The sequence below is a fragment of the Papilio xuthus genome, unplaced genomic scaffold (genome assembly GCF_000836235.2).
Source record: "Papilio xuthus unplaced genomic scaffold, Pxut_1.1 DF825946.1, whole genome shotgun sequence".
NCBI classification, from domain to species: domain Eukaryota; kingdom Metazoa; phylum Arthropoda; class Insecta; order Lepidoptera; family Papilionidae; genus Papilio; species Papilio xuthus.
Window position 1 is genome coordinate 15,004,465 of NW_013532703.1, and position 24,198 is coordinate 15,028,662.

General features: G+C 33.0%; 1 protein-coding gene across 3 annotated transcripts in view; it reads right to left on the reverse strand.

Annotated features, from left to right (window-relative positions):
* The window catches only part of krz (beta-arrestin protein kurtz), a 48,834-nt gene that overhangs the window by 16,076 nt on the left and 8,560 nt on the right, over positions 1-24,198 (reverse strand). For 2 of the 3 annotated variants that reach the window (XM_013321363.1, XM_013321364.1), the window contains exon 2: positions 10,268-10,331. The exons of the other annotated variant lie outside the window; for it this stretch is intronic. The gene's annotated coding sequence lies outside the window, so the exon portion shown is untranslated. The remainder of the gene's footprint in view (positions 1-10,267; positions 10,332-24,198) is intronic. 3 annotated transcript variants of the gene reach the window in all.

A 24,198-nucleotide genomic window follows, 5' to 3' on the forward strand; every position in this document is an offset into this window, starting at 1 on the left:
AAGTCAGTTTTTTTCTCAGGAACGAGTGAAGGTATCAAGATGGAATTTCGTTTTTAATAAGAGAAGGGGGCAAACATGCGGCTGGAACACCGAGGTGATCGACGACACCCATGGTCATCCGTAACAACTGAAGAACTACAGTCTTACTTTAATATTGCAAATATAAGTTTTACAATAGTTCTCCTTGTCAGGAGCTATAAAATAAACAACACGCCATGGACAAGGACGTGTGAGTGTTGCAGTGGGGCAATGGAGCGCATATCGTAACATGTGATACAATTTACAATGAGGTCATTTTGACGCAGCGTCTACCAAATGTGCGCAAATGTGTACAATTAGTACGATCCCACGCTCTTCATTGTTTGGATTTGAGGAACATCAGGATTCATAAGTTTAATGTGCAATAATCTTATCGTGGAATTTTTACAACCAAGAATTATACATATTTTCATTCATTTTATAATTTTTGAAACCAAAATAAGTTACATAACAAGTTTTTTGTCGATGTTTTGGCATAGGAAACTTACAGATAAATAGTTAAAGTTAAATTATTTGTATTGTTTTCGTGAGAACACGATTAAACAATTTGGACTACATTATTACAGTGTCTTCAAAAGAAAGATCTATTTATAATCGATAAAAAATCTACGAATAACGTTAATAAATATAAAGCACATGACATGTCTAGCTCGCATCCGGTCCTTTTCGCACGATATCATCCGTGAAGTGAGGACAGCGAAACTGAGCCCACTGCGGCCGATAGCACATTTCTAGGTCACCTATGATTTCTAACATAGGAAACCGTTCGTAACTAGTTTAGACTGTTGGAAATGTTTCGTATGTTTGTTGCTTATTTGCAGTATACCATTCTAACAAACTGTCATAGCTTTTATAGTTCGATTTACAAAAAAAGAAAGAACATACAGACGAATTGTTAACCTCCTTCTTTTTGAAGTCGAATAAAAAAGGCTAACTTAACGCTGGTAGAACACTTATACGTTAAACGTTTAAAATCGGTTCAGAAGTTTTTGGGCAAATAAAGAACAGAACATAACTCATTAAACGGGACTGGGCGCTTGCTCCTTTGCTGCCTTATAATTTTAAAAAACCTTACATTCAATTATTGATATTGATAGGAAGTTAATCAAAAATAATATTTGCATGCAAATAATGTTATTGAGGTAAAACATTATCAATATGATTATATTACCACGTGACGTCACATGAGAACAAACAGCACGACACCAATCTTAATATTGAATGTTTGATATCACTCCTTTGAGTCTTGGAATTAGATTGAGTTTACTTATAGATACTTTACTTAAACACTTCGTATATTTGCTATTAGTTAATTGAAAGTTGCTGTTGATTTTGAATTAAATTCATAAGTAATACAAAGTTTTGTAGATTTAGTTATACGTAAAAAAAATATGAACATAAATATAACAAAACTTTGTGAAAAGATCTTAGACATTACTCGTCCAAGAAAAAATATCCAGTTACAATAATATATATATTTTTAACCTACTTCGTTCGTAAGATAAAGCAACGACCTAAATACATATAACATTGTTATTCCCTGATAAATATGCGTCTCACAATTTTGATAGAGTAATCAATCTTTGTTATTCTAAATAGTGTAAGCAGAGATATCCGTAAATCTTTGAATTAATTTCGAATTTAATTTCATTTTCTATTTCAATTAAAAAAATAATCCAATTCCAAAGTTGTTCCTTAACAATTCAAACTTTTTTAACTTTTTTGATTGAAAATCATTTTTTTATTTTAATAATATACATGTTTCCGGTACACATATGTTTGAGTCGGTTCCAGCAAACAAGGATTTATGGCAACTGTTTTTATTTAGGGAATTAAATTAGTTTATTTTGTTTTAACGACTTTCATACTCGTCAAAATTTTAATACACATCCCATCGCTTTGATAGGAGCGTCCTAAAAATATATTTTTTCATTTAAAACGGAAATGTAATATTTTTCATGATTTAGTTAATATTTTCGTTACTTTTGATATTATTTATTATATCCTGTGTTATATAAATATATAAAAACTTTCTTTCATCATTCTAATAAAGTTATATATCGTAATATGGGATTGCGAAAAATTAAATAAAACAAAGAGCTTTCGAAATGGTTTCTCTCAGGAGCCTGCCCGAGGCTTCTTGATTTAAATTAAGCTCGCTTAATAACCTTGACTGGTTTATATTGAAAATGCTTTTATTTTACGTATAATTTTTAAACAATGAATTTATTTTATAAAAAATATCTTCTAGATGTGGTGGGGCTACATGATTTTTTAACTATAGTTAACTTATTTTATAAGACATGCGTTTTTAATCTTAAATCCGTAAAAACAATATTTTCATAATACACGTGAATTTATATACTTAATATTCTTATGAATATGTAAGTAATTCATAAGAAATCACAATCCTTTCTAGCAAATATATTTTTATTAAGAAAAAGTTTCTATCATAAAAGTATTTTTAATAAACGATCGCTTTCTACTTAAGATTCAACAAGTTAATATAATTTTGCTATCGAAACATGAGAAGTTTGGATTAATTTCATCTTAAACCTCACTGTAAATTTATGATCACTCTTAAACATATCCAAGTCTACAAAATTAGTTTTATTATCAAAATATGTTTCCATTTACCTTAATTGTATAATTAAAATCAATTTCGCTTAAATACAATTTGCATCAAAACATTCCGTAACGCGTAGCGTTCGCTACGGCGTAGCGGCAGGTGGCGCAATTGCCTCAAATGTAGGTCGCGGTGTAACATTGTTAGTGCTACGCCTAATGAGCCTTGTTGCACCGCCTTTGTAGCGTTGCTGTAGTTTGTTGTGGAAAATAGGCGGGCTTGAACACCGTCTAACAAAATTATAAACAGATCTGTTCGTAGTTGTAATTACGACCTTAATTATCACGATAATTTGAGGAAACTCTGGAGTATGCATTAATAATTACTTATACCTTATCTGTTTATTCCGTTCTATAAAAAAAGTAATACGTCGAACTATATAATTACTATTAAAGCAATGCGTTAATCTTTTTATCTCTATAACAGTGGTAGATCCTGCTTAAACATCTTCGCACGTATTGGCCCGGCTCGCCCGGTGAAATACCACGACCACACATAAGACAGGCGTAAAGTGGAAGCAATCCCGTGTTTCGTCTGATGAGTGAGCGTCCCGAAGGCCTAATTTAGTCTTCTTTCCCTTCTCACCCTTTTTTCTTATAAGGAAAGGATGGGAAGTGAAAGTGAACTTTCCGGATGAGAGGATGCATGGAAAGGGAAAATATTTTCTCTATGTGCATCCTCTCCTCCGTCGATTAAAGGTAGGCAACGCATATACAATTGCGTATGTCTATGGGCAACGGTCACTTCGCTATTTCAGCGATTTCAGGAAGCCGCTTGCTCGTTTGCCACCTTATGATATAAAAAAAATATATATAAATACAAGAGATGTAAAATTGTAAATAGATGTTGAAATGTAATTTAATATTATATAAAAAATTATAGTGGTGAGATTGCATCCTACGATGATATACAAGAAAATATGTAATGAATTTGTGCGATATAAATTACCTCTACGTAAAAGGTCTGACTCAAGCGACAAAATGAACGCGGACTGAGATTTATATGTTCATTTTAGGGTGAAGGTTGTCTATTCTTTCGAAACATTGTTTTATTTTTTCATTAATTAATAATACAAAATATTTCTTGTTTTTTATCTTCTATATATCAACTGTAGAGAAATACAGCGATACAACTTTCGATAGTTCACTTACATCAAATCTGTAATGTAGATTTAAAAGTACAATATTTGATACATCAATTCAAGTTCATTATATTTAGTTGTGCAATAAGAACAAACAGAATGCAAGGCACTTTACCACATGTGACACGAATTTAAATTCCAATATTCGAATGCTAACAATTTTTTTATGCCAATTTGAAAAGCAAAATACGGGCCTGACCTCAAACCCACATTGAGATACTTTGGCATTCTCTACAGTACACGCGGCATGTTTATATTCGCATCCTCTATAATTTATACATTAAAATATTTAAGTAATACAACTTTTATCACAGCATTAGTTTATTTTAATATGTTCTTTTATAAAACAAAACTGTATTACTGCAAGGATATGTACAAGAGCTATCACACACATACCTTAGACGTACTACATTACAAAATAACTTAGATTTACTTAGAATTTATTAAGTTATCGAAATGGCTTAACAAATTCTAAGTAATTCTAAGCTGTACTGTACACTGATAGAACCGATTACCATTTCACAAATTATAATAAAAAAAGATTGCAAAACACAAGCAAGTATGAATCGCAACTGTAGAGTCCTAATTAATTAAGTTCTCTAAGACTTTATATAGTAAAAAGCGCATAAATCACCATCGACCAATAAAAACAAGGAATCGTAGCGACATCGAGCGAGGAGTATAAACACATTAAGCTTAAACCGGTTTCAATTACCACGCTCCGGCAACGGTTAAATGCATTATCGATGAAATGCTTAGCTCGCCAATTCTCCATTGAAAACACCTACGTCTAAAGTAAACACCGACAATTATGCTTTTGCTTTATTTAGACTATTTTTTTTTTTTATTTCTTTAATATATAGAATAAGTAGTTTAAATAGAAACATATATGCAAAAGCTCAAAGTTAATCAAAATGAATAAACGACAAAATTGTATAGGTAATTCGATGCTTAGCCGATAAAGACTTAAAAATCTTTTATAGCTTTCTCAAACTAGTTACTTACGATTTAATCTTACAAAATTATTTAAGTACTATCAAGAAATCATACATCTACAATATTATAAAGAAGAAAATATATCTATAGATAAAAAATAATTGCTTTATACCTTTTTTTACAAAAGAAATCAAACACAAAGAGTATTTATTTGTAATAGATCAAAAAACTCTTTTGTGGTATGTATCAAAGAAATTGGAATTCTCCTCAGGGACTATAGAAAGGTATTGCGACAAATATCTACCTTTATAGTTAGGATCCCATACAAAGGAGCCAGCAATAAGATTTTTGATGAAATCTAATTTAGTGAGGGAAAAATACGCTTTCGAATTGAAAATTCTACACGGCGTAAGCGACAAAAAATTGTTTGGATAACGAAACATATTGATTTTTAATAATAATTTACTTTAACAACTAAAAATTAACACCAATAACAACTTTTCATACAGTTTCAAACTGAATTATGCTCGAGATTAAACTCTTTATTAGTATATTTAAAAGAGTAATAGGTAATTGCACGGAGCATCTTAGCTCAACTTCCGTTTACATTTCGCGTGGGTCGATCTGACGTAGATATACAATTTCTTGGAACGCTAAACGTAATCTAGTTGCCTTTGAACATAGATACTTGTTTAAAAACTGTTTCGTGTAATTACATCGAAGCTTGGTAGCAAAATTTCAATGATAAACGTAACGGTATCGCGACTTACATATATCGATTTAATGGATATCTGAATCACTTTCATAATGGTTAATATTACAATAGTAAGTTTCTAATTTGGACGTACTATTCAAAAACATATCTGCTTTTTTTGTAAGAGAACGACAAGGATGTTTTGTATATGTGATTCGGTATAATAGAACTTATGAAGAAATAAATCTAATTGGATAGAATCACATATCTAATACGTGATAATTAGTGATGTCATTGTGTTTCTTATTAGCTATTAATAAAAAAATCCTGTGAGAAAAATTAGAAGTAATATGAAACACATTCAGCCAACGGAGTTTTGCAATTAAAACTTTGGTACTAAGTTTTCTTTCCAATGATCGTCTTATGATCTTCGTAGAAGTTTTTGTATTAATATTTTCAATAACGCTAAAACTAAGCTTAATATTGAAAGATGCCTTTACCGTTCTTATAGTTATATCATGACTTTCAAAAAATCATAAATAGGTTCTCAAGTGATTTCTTTTTGGTTTTAAATACAAGCGCATAATAATTAAAACAGTTCACTTAGGAATTGGAACATATGATGGCAACAAATGAAGTCAGGACATTATATTAAATGCTATATCAAAGCACTAGAGAGATATTGGAACGAAAACAATTTTAGTTTTTTTTTCGGCGAAAACATTTTTTTCGTAGGTTTCATTAGTATAATTGTCGAGAGAAATCTGCGGATCCGTCTTTCCGATTCGTTTAACATCGACATTCTATTTCGACGATTCCCTAAAGACTTTTATTGTATCGTTGATAACAAATTGATACTGACGTCTTTTATTCTAAGATATTCTAAGAAGGTTAAGTTTCTTTTTAAAAGAATACTTTTAAGTTTCTTTTTTACGTAAAAATATGACAAAAACCTTATACCTCTCATCTCAAATTATTCAAAGTCCTTGAATTTGAAACTGAATTGAGTACGAAGGGTTCAAAAGACGAGCGACGCGACGATACCTCATTAATGTAATTCAAACAAAGTTTCAACACTTTTATTTCGAAAATATCTGCTAAAGAGAAAATTACCACAGTCTGGATAATTTGAAAATCAAGTCCGAGATCCATAATATATAACCTACATGCTTTGGATTTGATTAATATTATTTTAAGAGCGTCGGTGGCTCAGGGGTCAAGCACTTGACTTGCAATCTGCAGGTCCTGGGTTCGAATCCCTCCATGTACTAATGTGTTTTTCGATTTCCGATTGACATATGTACATTTATCGGACGTTCTTATGGTGAAGGAAAACATCGTGATGCAACCTCCATATATCTGAGAAGAAATTCAAAGATATGTGTGAAGTCAACCAACCCGCAGCCAGCGTGGCTGACTATGGCTTAATCACCCTGAACTTAGGGTAGGCTCCGAGCCTCTCGGTGGGAACGCATAGTGAGCTGATGATGACGAATATTATTTTAGGAAGTAGAGAAATATGTAACGAGCATATGCTTCCCAACTAAATGAGAGAACGTAAAGTAATGAAAGGAATTTTGTTTCTGCGTAATACAACTGTCGCCAAATGAACACTAACCGTGGACGCAATGCGAGGGGCCTCTTCTCTGACGTGTTATCGCTTATCGTGTCCTCCATTCTCGGCGCATTACGTAAGGTCCTCCGTTCAGCAAAGATAAAACGTTAAGCGTTATCTTTTCCGCTATTTATAGCTTTAATCAAGCTATTAGCTTAATTGCCGCTAATGATTACAAATAACGCTATCTTAGCTTCATTAAACAGTATACGTTTTAACTGCTCGTGAAAACTGTTTAAAGTTTTTCTCACGTTTTCGTATATTTAAAAACAAGCTTTGTGTCATTAATCATTAAGTTTACTTTGCATCAGCTTGATTTGTATGAAGGTGACTCGTTAATGCGTATGTTTATATGCTCGTTATTTACGTGCGTCGATTCACAAATTACGAGACGAACGTAATGTGATTCTGTAATTAGTCGAGATGTAACGACTTCTTATCTGCACTTTGATTGGTTATTTAACCTTCTTCGTACTATGTTGAACGTTTAAACATAAAATCATATATCTAAGGCATATACAAATAGAAATTAAATAGTGAAAATGTTTAATATTATTAACTCTGTTTTGTCACACAGCAGTGATGACAACATGTTTAATACATAGATTGGATCTCAGAAACCAACAGTAAATAAACTAAAATCTATACAGCTTTTCATTTAGTTTCAAGATTTTGGATAAACTAACATAGGTATTGTTTCACTTAGGAATATTTACGTAATGAAGCTTACTGATTAAGTTTTCAATTAATTTAGAAAAGCGAGCTCGCAGTGAATTATACTTAAATTAATCTGAAGAAAACAGACAGTATTACGATTGATAATAATACTAATGTTGTTCCCTTACATTTATCGTTTAGTTTTATTTTCTATTCTATGGTGTTAATGCTACCAAAAGTAAAAGCATGTGATAATTAGAGGAAATGCGGATTTATTATCGAAAAGCCTGGACCCAAATAACAGACCCATTACCCAAATTGAGGACACGCCCCTTAATTAAATAAAACGGTCACAGCCGACCTACATCTCAATTTGTTTATTATATAAATACTAGCTGTCGCCCGCGACTCTGTCCGTGCGGAATTAAAAACAAACGTAACAAGTAGCCTATGTGTTCTTCTAGACTATATTCTACATCTATATACCTTCAAACAAACATCCATCCATCCAAACATTCACATTTATATTAGTAAGATATACGAACAGAAAATAATAATAATTATTAATCAATAATCGTTGAGATTAGAAGAAAACCAATTAATTAAATTGGTTCTCTATAATCGCGATAATTGGTGTCGTTGGATTATCTTAACCATAATTTTACCAAATGCTAACTTAATAATGTTTTAATAGTGAAATATCACAGTAACAACCTTTTAAAACTTTTCTAGGAAAATTTATTTTATCAAACTTTTGAGAACAACTTTAAATTACAAATTGTTTAGAAGAATTGCAAAAGAAAATGAAAACTTAAATCAGAATAAAGCTTTAGGACGCTCCAAACGTTTCGCCGAAAGACCCACGCCCTCGCATATTTTTATGAAATAGAAAACTAAATGTGAACAAAATAATTATATAAGTTAAATTGAAAAATATAAAGTTAATTTTGTCTTAATGAAAAATTTGCATATCTATTTACCCTGACCCAGCCTTTAAAAATCCTTTATATCCATCCATTTTCGCACAGAAACATACATACATCCACAAACATATACATCCACACATATACATACACGCACATATATTTAAGCTATTTGAATTATAAATTATTTTTTTTCTAAGTAATGCAAGTAATATTATAATGTTACTAACCTTTTACTTAAACTATATCACTAAGACGAAAGAGTCCTGGCTCCTATAAAACGGGTCTAGAACCTAGTTTAGAAACCAGGCGTACTACTACTTTGTAATGTAACCATACTTTTGTTTCCGTAATAAACGATTTGTTATTATTATTCATATTCAATATTCATACAAGGACAACGTCTGTATCTTCAGCTAGTTAGGTAATAAATACGTGAGTTCAGGATATATTCCAAAGTTTGACATCGAACATTCTAAATCAACGAAGTTCATCTCTGTGTAGATTTACAGATATGTTCGCAGTTACCCCACATCGTATTCCGTTTAGGAAACGAAGCCACGCCTTTACGAGATACGGTGAAAGATATTACCTTTAAGTAATTCACAGAATCAAAGCTGATTTTATATTCGATACCCTCAAAATTCTTTCTAAATGTATTCCAAATAGAATTCATTCTCTAAAAGGTATTCGGAAGAAATTACAAAATTTCTTTCATTTTGTGACACTCAAAGGAGTATTATATCGAATATTATTTATAAGCTACATAAAGCGCAGTATTTGTTAGGTGAAGAGAAAGGTATACAAAATGATGAATGAAAATGGGAACACGACTGCAGTACGTTTTAATGAGAATCATGTTTTGTTAAGCAAGTTAAACATTGCTTGTGTAAATTAATGAATATTTTAATGAAAAGACACTCCTTCGTTCAATATTACGTACAAAGTACAGATTCATTTTCTGTTTTATGAAAAAAGGTAGCAAAATCTATTCCAATAACTATGGTTTTCTGAGGCCCATTTAAAACATATTGCTATCTCTGTTTTGTCAAAGATAATGACAGAGATGACGATATATTTTATACAGAGATTTTGGTCTCAGAAAACAACGGTTAGTCAACTTAAATATTGATTACTTTCAAATGTATCTAAATTAATATAAAACGATTGAATCTATCTTCATATCGTTCCTGTTTAGTTATTCAGAGCTCGTCCCTAGCTCCCGTATTCTCGTCGTCATTCTGTCGAGAGTAAATATCGCGTAGTGATAGATTACTCGTCTGACACCGTTTTTACTGCGAAGTAGTACTCAGGAGACTATCAAAGAACTGCAAATCATCGTAGAAGATTTTTTAAAAGCTTAAGACTTTACAGTATATACATATTTCTATAGAGTAAAGTACGAATAGGTAGGGGATATATCCTATTTCTAAGCTTCCCTTTTCTGTTGAATAAAGGTAAGAAACGCATCTGCAAATGCGGGTGGGTGTCTTTGGGCAGCGGTCGATTCGCTAATTCAGGGTGACTGTTTGTTCGTTTGCCAACGTACACTTTAAAAATTCGGGAACACTCAACCCATAGGGGCGACACGTATATGAGCCTACGACAATGAATTTTAGAGGAAGTAATAACTTACGTTCTAAATGGCGGCAGGGCGGCGCGGTCCGGTAAGCGTGCGCGCGCGCGCCGTTTGCATCCACCTGTTGACAACGAAAAGGGCCTTACATAAACATACTCTCATATTACTGTGGGTTTCCACTGCCGATATGCTTGTTCAAAACATTAATTCCTCTTCTATTAAAAATAACACAATTACCTATAGACTAAGTGTTTCGGCAGTGGTCTGCCTCCTATACCTTTGGTACAAAATATAGCAGAGATGTAGTTCCTAATGGATGTATATAATAGAAGTCTATAAGACCTAGTTCTATAAAAATATTTTTATATCGTATAAATGTATATTAATAAATTTTGTTATGAAATTCGTTACAATAATTTGAAACAAGATCGTCTTATAATCCCGATCTCGTCAAGATATGTAGTATTAAGACTTAAATAACGTTTAGATAAAGCCCTCAACTCCCTAATAGAGTATTCTCTTTGTAATGAAAGTGGGTATTAACAACTCTAAGTGGATCCGTATCATCGGAGATTACCAGTACCTGCGCGAGGTCAACTCTACAGGTATAACGTCTTTAAACGTATTGAGTTACCGTTCAGAGGATTTAATTACGCTCAAGATTTCAACGTTTAATTAAAAGTTAAAATAGAATTAAGTAAGAAAATATCTTAGATATAACATAGAGTTGTTTGTAAAATTAATATGAACTGATCACTATGATTGTCGCTTATTTTTAAAGATAATATTAAAATGTCTGAACAAACTTCACATTTAATAAAGCAACATTTCCTCTCATGTATTCTTACACAGAGGTACGCGCTCCGGCTCCTGTAATTACATTTCCCCTACACTTACGTCGGCAGGCTTTTACCGAGGAAAACCAATAAGCCCATGTATGCTTTACTATATTAAGTGCTCACCTTCGTGGAATTTAAAAGGCTTTTATTATAATTTAAATAAGCTTGTTAAGAATGTAATCATATTGAATATGTTTACATAAACCTTGCCACAAAGTGAAGAACAAATGTTATTTGTTAAGTATTTTAATAAAGCTACAAACAGAAGAGAAGGTATAAAAAACGTTAACATAATAAATATCATATTATATAGTTCAAATATATATTTTTGTAATAGCTGATAAAAATAATAACGAATAAAAATGATCTGCAAAATTTTACGTAAACAATATAAACGTTCTGTAAACAATTTCGATCACGGACTCCGGACATCGTTAATAAAATATAATAGTAGGTACTTTCATCAACAAAACAATATCGTTTAATAAAATTTCCTTACCCTATTTTTTATGCTTCCATAGAATAAAGATTTACATAGAGTTTGAATTTTGTAATAATAATAATCTATTATATAAATCAATTGCTTGCTAAAACTCGAGAACGGCTGAACGGATTCATCTTATCTTGGTCTTGAAATGTACGTGGAGATCTAGAAAAGGTTCAAAAAGTGAGAATAATTGCCGGGAAAACCCTTTAAGGACTTTTATTTTAATCTCGCGAGGGCGGAGTCGTGGGCGACAGATAGTTTTCAATAAAAACTATAACAATGTCTAATAGGTAAATAACGATTTCTGTAATTAAAAACTATTGTTTTAATAGTGATAATTTTAATTGTAATTCTTGACAATGGAATTACCTTATACCTACTACTCTATACTTAGGTTAGCGATTACGATAACAGGTATAAACTAGGGCGACCTATCACGAGATGTCCTTAAAAACTGTCCTTGGCAACTAATATGACGTATGTCGGTGCAAGGCGGAAGTGCGGAAAGCGTGCAACACGCAACGTGCACCCGGCGACCTCGCCTGCGTGACGTCAGACCACATATGACGTCACCAGCCTGCCCACCACGAACATCGCTTTGTAATTCAATACGTTTTCACGAGAGGAAACAACAGTTCAGTTGTATAAACATCCATTTGCACGGACACAACTGTTATACACTTTGTCGAGATATCAAATGTTACTTTGAAGTACTGTTATATACAAGCAATTTTACCTTTAAGTTATTTTTCCAAAACTTAAATCTTGTAGAATGAGGAAGATATGACAAACTCATTTAAAAGGTCTTTTAAAAGTTGATATAGCGTATCGTAAACCTTTTTGGTATTAATAAATTGGTGACTTACTTTATTACTTATTGCTTAAAAAGTTACTGTTCGGTCAAATGCAAATCAGTCATTGCATATTCTGAACTACTCAAAGTGAGGAACAAAGCATGACTGTATGACATTTTAAAGCTCCATGAATACGAGCAGAGTATTTATAGTTGTCAGTCAAAGCGTGCATTCTCCACGGCCGTCACTTCGGACAGCTGTGCAAGATTACTGACACCATCCAAACAAACACACGAGTCCTTTCATTTTTATATGGAACAAATTAATTTTAAATCGGTCACAATTTTTAAAACACACTGATATTTTCACAATTAACAAACACATAAGTTAGATCGTTTTGATAGACTTTTGGAATAGGAGTCCGATGGATAAAGTTGTAATTTCTAACTTATTTCTAGCATTCCTGTTCTTTACGCTAAACGTACCACTTGACAATTATATTTAGTACAAAATACTTAAATACCAAGGCGTGGCTAGTTAGGCAACATCGATACTGCGCGGGCGTGCCCGATTCGGTGACCCGTTAACCCGGTACATTGCTCCCGACAAATAAGCCATTGCGTAAGTCAATGTCAGCTGTACATTTGGGCAGCTTCTTTTACAGCTAGGGTTGCCAAAAACATCAAGTTTCATAAAGACTGGTACTGTTTTATAATAGTTTTCAGAACTGATCTATGTTTAATATTATGTCTGGTAACTAAGGGAATCTTAGAGAAATAAAAACACATAAAGTAAACGACTCGGCAGTAATTTAATAAAAGCTAGCTGTCGCCCGTGACTCCGTCTGCACGGAATTAAAAAAAAGTTATTTAGAAGCTTATGTGTTCTTCCAAACTTTGTTTTATATGTACGTTAAATTTCATCAAGATCCGTTCAGCCGTACTAGCGATAAACATTCGCATTTATAATATTAGTACGATTAAAGCTTGAATCTTAATTAAACTACAGCTTTGAACGTGTTAACCCTATAAGGACAGTGTGACGTTCATTGCCGTCTCTGACGCAGCCATGTTTATAACTAAGTGTGTACATTTTGATATCTTGCACCTTATGGGCCGTTTAAAACGCAATCACGACACGTAGATAATCGAGCGTTTATGAATGTATTAAACATCGATTATGTAACCAACAGTTGAGTATATCTACACATCAGATATGACTTAACATTGATTATTTTGAAAGATAATATTAAATTGGAATTGTGGCGACGTAAATAAGCATTACTTTCAATTGTTTTTAGTAAATACTAGATTTAAAGTCACATCTAAAACCAATAACCGTGATGTTTCTACTAAACATTTGATTTGCGTTCCAGTCGATCGGAAGTCGATCAAACAAACCTAAACACGTTTAGAATTAGAATGTTTATAAAACACATTTAGTTTATGATTTTCCATTGTTTTCGCTGCGTAACATCAGTACAAAAACACATTTTAATCCGTCTCATTGTCTGATAAAACAACATAACAATGTTTTTTTAACAAATGTTAGTTATATGGATTTAGTTTTCTGCAACTTCATGACTAGCGGTACAGATTTATTCCTGTCAACCCCAAGAACATCAGTAACTTACTGTCCAATTGTTGTGTCATTGAAAACTCACTGTTGTATCGGAATAAACGCACTTCGTTGCGTTTAAGAATCAAGTGCGTAGAGCGTGCGCGTTCCGCGGTGATGACCAAACAGACAGGCATTGTGTCGAGTCGTGGCCGCGCAAGGATGAATTATTCACGACGCTACAGTGACGTGGGGTACCGGTTGCGTTGCGTGTAGCGCTGGTTATTAATAATAATGGATATACTATATAATAAACCGACAATACTTTAAGGTACTAAGAATATCAGATTGTACCACTTTTACTCATAAAGAGCAGAAAAAGCTTTATTTTTACTCGATCACATGTAGTTATTTTTACCTATATGAACCTATTATTTAAGCCGAATTTAATATGTATTTGGTGTGTTATAGATCAAGTGTTAGTTAGGATTGTACTTTTTGTAATTAACAACTAGGTAAATGTGCTTATCCTACGAAATTATATACCTTAAGTAAAACAAATAACTTATTCTACTGCAAAAAAATAATATATACATAAGTCTAATTTCCACTTCATTGTTCCACATTAATCAAAAATTTTATTGACTTGAAGGACAAATTTGATTAACCTTGATAGAAGCTTTTGTTTCTGGTTTCCTACCGGACGCCATTCCGGACGGTCCCTGCCGACCCACTTCCGAATATTGGCCCGGAGGGAAACCCGACAGTGTGCCCTCACCCCACCTTGTAATGTAAGTTAAATAATAAATTGCAAAGAATAAATGTCAGTAGGAAAATTTCCCCGAACGTAAAATGAGTCTTTCCCTAACTAGGAAATATTAATTTTAACACAAAGGCTACCCATTCACCACTTGTAGATAAATTCTCGGAATTTCATAATCACTAAGATATTTACTGCATCTTACTAATATAAATGCTAAAGATGGATGGATAGATGTTAGAAGGTATTTCCAGAACGGCTCAACGCATCTCGATGAGACTGCCACAGATGTAGAACATAGTCTGAAAGAAAACATTGGCTACCTTTTTTTTTTAATTCCAAGCAGACGGAGTCGCAGTGTCAGCTAGTATTGACATATTTTAATAAGATGTTAAATACAAAAATATCGGTTATGAGTTTAAAATTCATACTGAATAACGATTCGTATTGTTGATCCATCTTTTACTATGATAGGATGTGAGCTACAAAGGATCAGATCAAATAATCAGACTAATGGTCAGAATTTGCAACATTTATGTAATTATTATATGATCCGGAGCAAAAAGAGCAATATATTGTCTATAGCAACAATTAGTTATACATAAAGTAGGAAATAAACAAGGAAACATTTAAATTTGGAGCACTTTCCTTGTAGTTGACGTAAACATAAATGTCCACAACACCATAGAACGTCATATTAAAATTAGACCGATTATGTTTAATGACAAATGACGTCACAGATTACATAGTCAATTATATAGTAATAAGTTTGTACACATAGAACATGTGCTTTATAAACCGCAAAATAATGAAGGAACGTTAATTGACCACAAATAATTATTAAAGAATGCAACTATGAAATAATGACAGTATAGTAGTCAGCAATTTGAAACAGGAGTTCAAATCAGACAAACTTTTTTTCCATATTCTTACATGCCATATAGAGTCATACTAAAAGTAGTTGTCGCCTGCGACTCCGTCCGCGAGGAACTAAAAAGACTTAATAGCCTATGTGTTCTTCCAGACTATGTTCTACATCTTTACCAACTTTCATCAAGATCCACTAAACGATTGTGGTGATACCTTCAAACATCCATCTATCCAAACATTCGCATTTATAATATTAGTACGATTTAGGACACGTTGAGATTATTAAATGCAACAGAAACGTCTACCTAGTCCATTCGAACAATCATTTAACTCCTCGACTATTCGTCATTCGCCACTGGTTATATAAATCAGTCAATAACCTCAGATGTCAATGGCATTTACAACCGAGTGAAACACGTTTCCGTGGACATCAGAGGTTAGGGCCACTCAATTCAAGGAAGTTTGTAAACAAACACCGCTCGTTAACAGAACCTCGCACGCGCTATGACGCCCGCAGTGACGCCCTGTAATCGAACCCGCTGCATAACTGTCACCACAGTGATACTGCGCAACTATTATATATTTACATTCATAATTGTACTATTGTATACACTTGACACGTGTATTGTGAAATATGAACCTAATATAGTTTTATTTTGCATAGGCTGGCTATGCTTATTTATTGAAATTGGAATAATTTAGGAAAAAAAGATCAAATAAGGGTTTTGATGCACAAATTAAGCACCAAAATTAATGGTTCTTTTATTTCATTAGGAAGCCTTTTTTGACCATTTTATTTACGTCACAATAGTCGTAATTTACCGAATTACTTATAAATAACGTTGTTGATAGAATATCAAATTTTATTCCATCCTTTATATAAAATTCAGTCCGGGCCCAAGCACAAAGGAAAGGCGGAAGCCAAATAAATGTGACATCCGTACAACGATCACGTATAAGACTATTTTATTGTCGAGGTCATATAAAGAAAAAAATATTTGATAAGGATTGAAACCACAGATATAGAAATATGAAGAGAACATTTACAAACCTGTAGTAAAAATTGGCAATGTATTAATGATGAATAGGATGAAAATTTATCTATTATGTAGACCCTGCGTAGGGTAAAATGCAGGATGATGACGATGACACTTTTATTTTATTTTCTAATCGAATATAGAAATAGACAACTGAATGTTTATAAGTTGCGAAATAGCCAGCGCCTGTACGGGGCAAGTTATTTTTAAAGTAACGTGAACGTGGATCGATACTTCACGAGTTCAATTGTTTGAACCTTTCATATAAAGTATATAATTTGAATTTAACTTCATAAGAATTATGAATAAAGTACTAAGCTTTTATAACCACATTTCAAAAGAGTAGATCTTTAGAGAAACTTTACTTTTAAGATTCCTATTACTTAGAACCATTACTTACCTGCTAAGTTAACACTTGCTATTTTATTTTTTCAAACAAAAAGATAGCTTGAGAGTAAATATGTAAAACCCGACAAAACTGTAATAGTTTTTACGTAGAAATTGATTGTAAATTAAATAAAATATCTCAATTAAAATTATATGAAGATTTTGCACATGATAACCTTGCGTCATATATTATAAGACGCATTCCATGCGAGACTGGTTTGAATAATTCATACAAATAGTAGTGTTTTCACGCGCGTCACGACCGACAAATGACTGCATTCGACGAGATGAGACGTATCATTGTCCAAGACGAAGACTTCATCTGAAGATGGGATATTTCAACTGGAAGCATGTTGACATCACAAAAAACCGTGATATATTGATAAGCAAGTAAATCAGCACTTTATTAAAGAATTTTCCTATTTCTTTATTAAAAGACATGTATTTAAGTGAAAGAACTAAAAAAAAAGATTTACACAGTAAATTTAATTAAAATAAAAATACATAATATAAATATTTATATCATTTAACACGTAAAGCTTTTAAGCTGCAAGAAATGTAAAAGCTAAGATCATAACGGACGCAAAAGTACATTAAATTGATTTTAAATCACCGTTTAGTGTTGTTTTTACAGGAAAATGTCATCAAATCTACGGGAACAGTTAACATGTAGCATGCTATGATTTTGCATTAAAATAAACTTACCAAGCGATCCAAGGAATGTGTTATATAGGTGCCTAGCAACGTCCATCCGAATACAAATCGTTGACAAAAGGTATCGCGTAATGTATAGTACATCGAGTGGGTACTCAGATAAACTTATCGTATCGCTATTGATACAACAAAACAAATGGCCGACAATTCATATCGACATGTAAATGGAGGCCGATTCATTGCATTCGGTTTTAGCACGCGAATATTATTTCTGGAATGTGATACGCAAAAGACAGTGCCTTAAAATATCTCTCGTGATCGATCGTTATCGATAGATAGATCTTTATAGATACCTTGATTAGAACTTATTTAAATTCCTTTATTAATGTTGACTGACTTCGGCCGAGTTAACACAAGCTGGTGCCTCGGTGCCAGCAACATGGCCTACGTTGGTGGTTTTCAATTTGTTAACAAGTAACGTAACGCAATAATTTTTCCAATCTTTTACCTTTTTATAAATGCTTTCATGTATATAATGCATACGTATATAGCATTCATTTACTACAAATTAAATAAGTATTGAATAAAATAAAATATTGTACATTTACAAGGATAGCCAACATTCAGGCATGGATAAAGAATTTATAAAACTTACATTCAAAAAATTTCACCGTACAACTGTATGTAACTCAAACAATGGCTCCAAAAAATGCCAATTGATCGAACCTTTTGAAATTTGAAAAAAAAAAGTTAAATTACATAACAATGCATCGCGGAATGAATACAGATGAAAAGATAAAATAACTAAAAATGTAGTTGTATTAAAAATGCAGCAACATAATATAATAGTAAAAAATCGCATAATAAACATTCAACAAATAAAAACTTTTGTTCCCTTAGAGTTTGAACTATGAAAGTAGAATTTAACATTAGATAAGATAAGATAAGCCTTTATTCGCTGACCAAATTTTTTTTTTACCATAAACAAACTATTTTTTTTTAACTGAAAAAAATTGAATTTGTAGATTTGTTTTCAGCTTCCAGCTGCTTTGGCAGGATGTCCTTCGAAATAGACCTCCCCTAGGCCGTTCCACAGTTCCTTGTCCCGGGCTAATCTTCTCCATCCCTTCGGTAAGTCGAGAATTTAACATTAATGTGTTGCAAATATGAATCGTTCAAATAAATCAGTTAAATTAACAGCGATAAGATTTACATCGACAGGGGACAATCGATGGGGGAGGCCTACGTCCAGCAGTGGACAAATTCAGGATGATTATGATGATGATGATGACATCGATTTAATGATTGACTTCGATATAGTTATTTGTATCAGTGATCATTTCCTTCAGCTGTGCCAACTTTTCATTCTTTTATCTATTTAACGATTAACTTCGACCGTGTGTATTGCACATATCGACTAGTTTTATTATCCGTCAGAGGATTTCAAAGAAATCCCAACGCGTAAATCCCGAACAAGCATTAAGGCGGGTAAAGCGATGAGGCGTTCGCCTAATAAAACAGACGTTATCTATCCAACTGTTTACATGCCGTTTGCGTAATTGTATAGATCCGGTGTATTTATGGAGAGCTTTGTAGAATCCATGATACGCAGCCGATGTAGATTCGACACCGCTGCCAACTTTGGTACCGCCTATTATATTTAGCTGAGATATAATAAAAGATTATTATTTATTATGTTGAGAATTAGTGTCGAAATATCTAATATTGTCAGCAATCTATCTATATATAAAAGAAAGTACACTATTTATAACTCAAGAACGGCTTTACCGATATGGCTGAAAATTCGTGAGGCGGTAGCTTAGAGCCAGGAGATGGACATAGGATACTATTAATTCATTTTGTTTTTTCGAATTTATGCCTTGAAGAGCCGCTTTTTATTTAACTTACTAATATTATAAATGCGAATATTTAGATGGATGTGATGTGGATGGATGTATGGGTGTTTGAAGATATCTCTAGAACGGCTAAACAGATCTCGAATAAATTTGGCATACGTATAGAATATGGTCTGAAAGAACACATAGGCTACACTAATTAAGTTTTTTATATATCCACACGGACGTAGTCGCAGGCGACAGCTAGTTTTAAATAAATGCCTAAGTTATTTATATTTTTATATCATAGGTAATATAAGTCTTTTGAATACCTGAAGTTTCTTTGATATGGCAATTAATTGCTAACTACAGAAATTAATTAAGTTTTCGACATAAAACCTTATAAAAACGACTTCTATAAGTTGAAATTTAAATATCTTATCAAAAATACAGCCTTAAAATATACAACAATCTCATATCGCCAAAAATAGAAACCATTACTTATCCCTCAATCTTGATTAAAAAAACCATTTCGTGCTATTTTAGGACTAAGAAACCATAAAACGTCTCGATCCGTACGAAATTTAAATTCATTAGGAAAATAGCGACAGTTTACGTAAGCCGAAAACCGAAAAGGAAATGTTTGGTAAAATCGAAATTCTGCTTAAACTTTTGATCTTTCGAGAAACAAATAAACACCGTTAATTACATATTAAACGAATAGAAATCATACTGTACCTAAAAAAAGAAAGGTGACAAGTAATAACAGAAAATGGCAACAATACAACATAATTTTACATTCGTTACAGCACTAAAGTGTGACGTTACATTTAGTAGACAATGAAATAAGTGAATAACATTATAAGCTTATTGAATAGGCTGAGATGTAAAAATTCTAGTTGAATAGGCAGCACGGGGCCGGAAAGACCTAACGAGCAACACGGATTCGAACCGGCCATGCATTACAAAGAGGGCCGCTTCGTTACGCATGCTATAGCTTCGCCTCACTTCGCCTCGCATCGTCCGCCCGAACTAAAGGCAATGTAGAGTCGCACGGACAAAAGCATCTTCCGATGCCAGCCCGGAATTGTAATACGGCATTTTGAATAATATTAAACTTTTATAAGAACATTAAATTCGAAACACCATTCATAAAAGCTGGTATTTAACAATGAAAGAAGTCAAAGAAATTCATTGTTCATTATTAAAGAGAAGTATCCAGTGGACTAGTGACATTTTCTTTGAAATGCAAATTAATAGAGTTAAGAAAAACATTTCTAGTGAAATTAGTCAGAGAGAATTAGAATTTTTTATAATTATTGGAACTTTTACAACTAGGGATTTGCATATTTATAATTTTCGAATAAATCAAACGTCGACCCTTATTTTGTACCATATTGTTGGAAGAGCCGATTTTAACAACAGACCATATATTATAGATAACAAGATGCATGGATGTTAGGTAAAGGAAACCAACGTGTTAAAAAAGACATGATATTATCCTGCATTTTCTAAACTATTGTTACCCTAACTACGAAATCAACAGTCACTTGGAAGTATACCTAACGATGCATACAATCCTATCAGCATATAACTTAAAGGGGCTTTGAATAACTTTGCATCAACAAGTCACGCTTCTGATTTGGGTTACTGATTTTTAACAACACAACTCTGTAATCATCATGCAAGTAAACGGCACAATTAATTAATTATTAAGCTGGAGCGTCAGTGGTTCAGTGGTTAAGTACTTGACTTGTAATCTGCAGGACCTGGGTTTTTTAACTTAGGGTAGGCTCCGAACACCTTCAGTGGGGACGTATAGTGAGCTGATGTGAATGGTATTTCATTCATATGAGAATCCACATCTCTAGTTTTTTTTTAATTTACTTTACGTTCTAGTCTACGAAAACGCTTTCTAGATTGAGACAGAAACAATTAAACAGCTGCATTTATTTTGATTGCCTATAAAGAGTACGGTTAAATTTTAAAGTTCTAAACCTCGTAAAAATGTCTTAAAAGTCATTAAGTTTAGAGAGCTTCCACGCATATTACGATAGACAAAGTAATTTAGTTTTAAATGCTACATAAAAACAATTTGAATATTATGATTGCATTGCAATTTAATATTTTATACTTTACTTATTATTTTAATAAAGCTATTGTGTTTGACATCATTTAATTCAACTTTGAAAATCCTATTAGAAACATTCCATTTAAATAACTAAAAACTCGTGCTTGGAATAGGTGCGCAAATCATAAAACTTAATCTGGCTCGCACTAATTGGAAAATACAGCGGGTCTTGAGAGTAAAATAAAGTTATAACTACTTTCGGTAATTAAGCTGAAGCATTAGTCTGGTACCAAAAATAAATAATTCGACTTGATTAAAAAGGCTTCTAACCTTTCTGTTCAAAATTAAAATGTTACTCTTGTATTCAGCACCTCAGTTACATTTGTTTTTAGCCAGAATTCATTGAATATTCTCCTCAAAAGCTATCAAACAATATCATATGGCAACATTTTTACTTAAGTGAAGGAACAATGAACATGCACGTGCAAGACAACAAGGGCCATTTGTTGTCTTTATCCAGTCAACTAGTTGTACTTAGTCCAGATCGAAAGACCATCTTATAGGCATAAAAAACATTCAATTCCTATGCACTAAATCCTGTCCTATTCAACAAGTAACAATTTATTTACGTAACTTGTTAAATATAAAAACTCAAAATTCGTTTATATATTACTTATTTCTCAAGTAATAATATAAAGTTGAAACTTATTTATACATTAACCTTTGTCGGAATTCAGAGAAAAGCTCTTAAGAGAATCACGGCTTACAGGGACTACGAAAGCTTTCACCTCGGATCAAAAGAAAAACTTTCTACGGTCAAAGAACTTGGAGACATTAATATTCTATACTGAACAGTTTTTATTGTAAAATATTTATTTATACATTAAAAATAATAGAAAAAATAGAACTGGCAAAATAAATTGTTTAACTCTAAAACTCTAGCTTTATCGTTGTCATCAGCGATATAGTTGTGTTGACTTTAACAATGTCCTACGAAATAACTATAGAGTTGGTGCAATTTCATTAAACATATCCCAAAGTAAACACGAATATGGTCACCGTGTAAAGAGCGCGATCGGTTTTCACTTGAGATCGCGTCGAGTCCATCATCAATAACGGATGGATGTAGGCGGAGATGATTTATCGTATTCTAAATATCCTACAATTCCCAGCCAGTCTGCGTGCGATAGAAAAAATAAATAGTTGTAGCGTGAACGTAGCGCCAGCCGGATGATTATATTTAGATAGTATTAAAATGCTTTCGTGTATATAATTTGTGAGAACGTGTGCGTAAGTATGGACAGAAATAATGACGAGTATAAATAAAATAGATATTTCGAGATGCCGGTTGTAATCCGGGAGGGGCCGGGGTGGACACGGGCCGACCCAGTATGGGATCCGAAAAAAATTCACGAAACATCACGTGGTGGATGAGTCTAAAATATCACGTTAAAAACGTTGTTTAAAAATCAAAAAAAAATACGTATATAATATAGTATATCGGTTAGGGCTAGGGTGAAGCCTCACTACATATTACCAGAGGTAGTCAAAAAGTAGTTTAACAGTGGTAGAGCCTGCTTTAACATCTTCGCACGAATCGGCCCGGCTCGCCCGGTGAAATACCATGACCACACAGAAAACAGGCGTGAAGTGGAAGCAATTCCGCCTTTCGTCTGATGAGTGTGCGTCCTGGAGGCCTAATTTAGTCCACTTTCTCACTTCACCCTTTTCCTTATAAGAAAAGGATGGGAAGTGGAAGTGGACTTTCCGGATGAGAGGATGCATGGGAAGGGATATTTTCTTTCTGTGCATCCTCTCCTCCGTCGATTAAGGTAGGCAACGCATGTGCAATTGCGTATGTCTATGGGCAACGGTCACTTTGCTATTTCAGCGATTACAGGTGGCCGCTCGCTCGTTTGCCACCGTATGATTTATAAAAAAAAAGTAACTAAAAAATAAAAACAATCTAAAATTAATAGACGACTCCTATATAACACAAAGTCGCTTTTAAAAATGATTACAAAACCAATGACGCTTATAAGAGCCAAATACGTTACGTGATATTCATATAAAATAGATTAGATCGATCATTACCAAAAATGCATTATTAATATCTGAAACGTGTCAACAAACTTTAACTAGGTCGATGTCATTATTGTATAAATTAACAACTAGCAATAACAATTTAAATTCAGTTTATTCATATCTGCCATTTTAATCGAAATATTTTAAGCATTGAATAAAAACAAATTTTATCCATAAATTATGTTTCGTTGTTGAAACTAGAAGTGGACTGTCCAATCCTGAAAAGTTATCAATTTGCACATTGGCCCTTTTTAGCCAGTACGATAAATATCTGCTATTTGTAATGCTTACTTCCTGGATCGCAGAATTTCATCTTCACTAGATTATTGGTATTTAATAGACTATTATTCGTCCATCTTTTAGGAGACACGCCTATTCCATGTCTTATTATAGAAGATTATGTCTGCCATTCAAAGATTACTGAAACAAAATTTACACGACCATCTTCTATCGTAACATTCGATGTCTACCGAAGATGAAAAGACTAAAAAATTGAAAGGTGACAGACTGTTGCTACGTCAGTAAACAGTCACGGCGCCGCCGGCGGCGGATGAATAATAAAAGGTTTCAAGCGAACTGGCCCGCTGTCATAATAAAATACGTCGTTTCCTC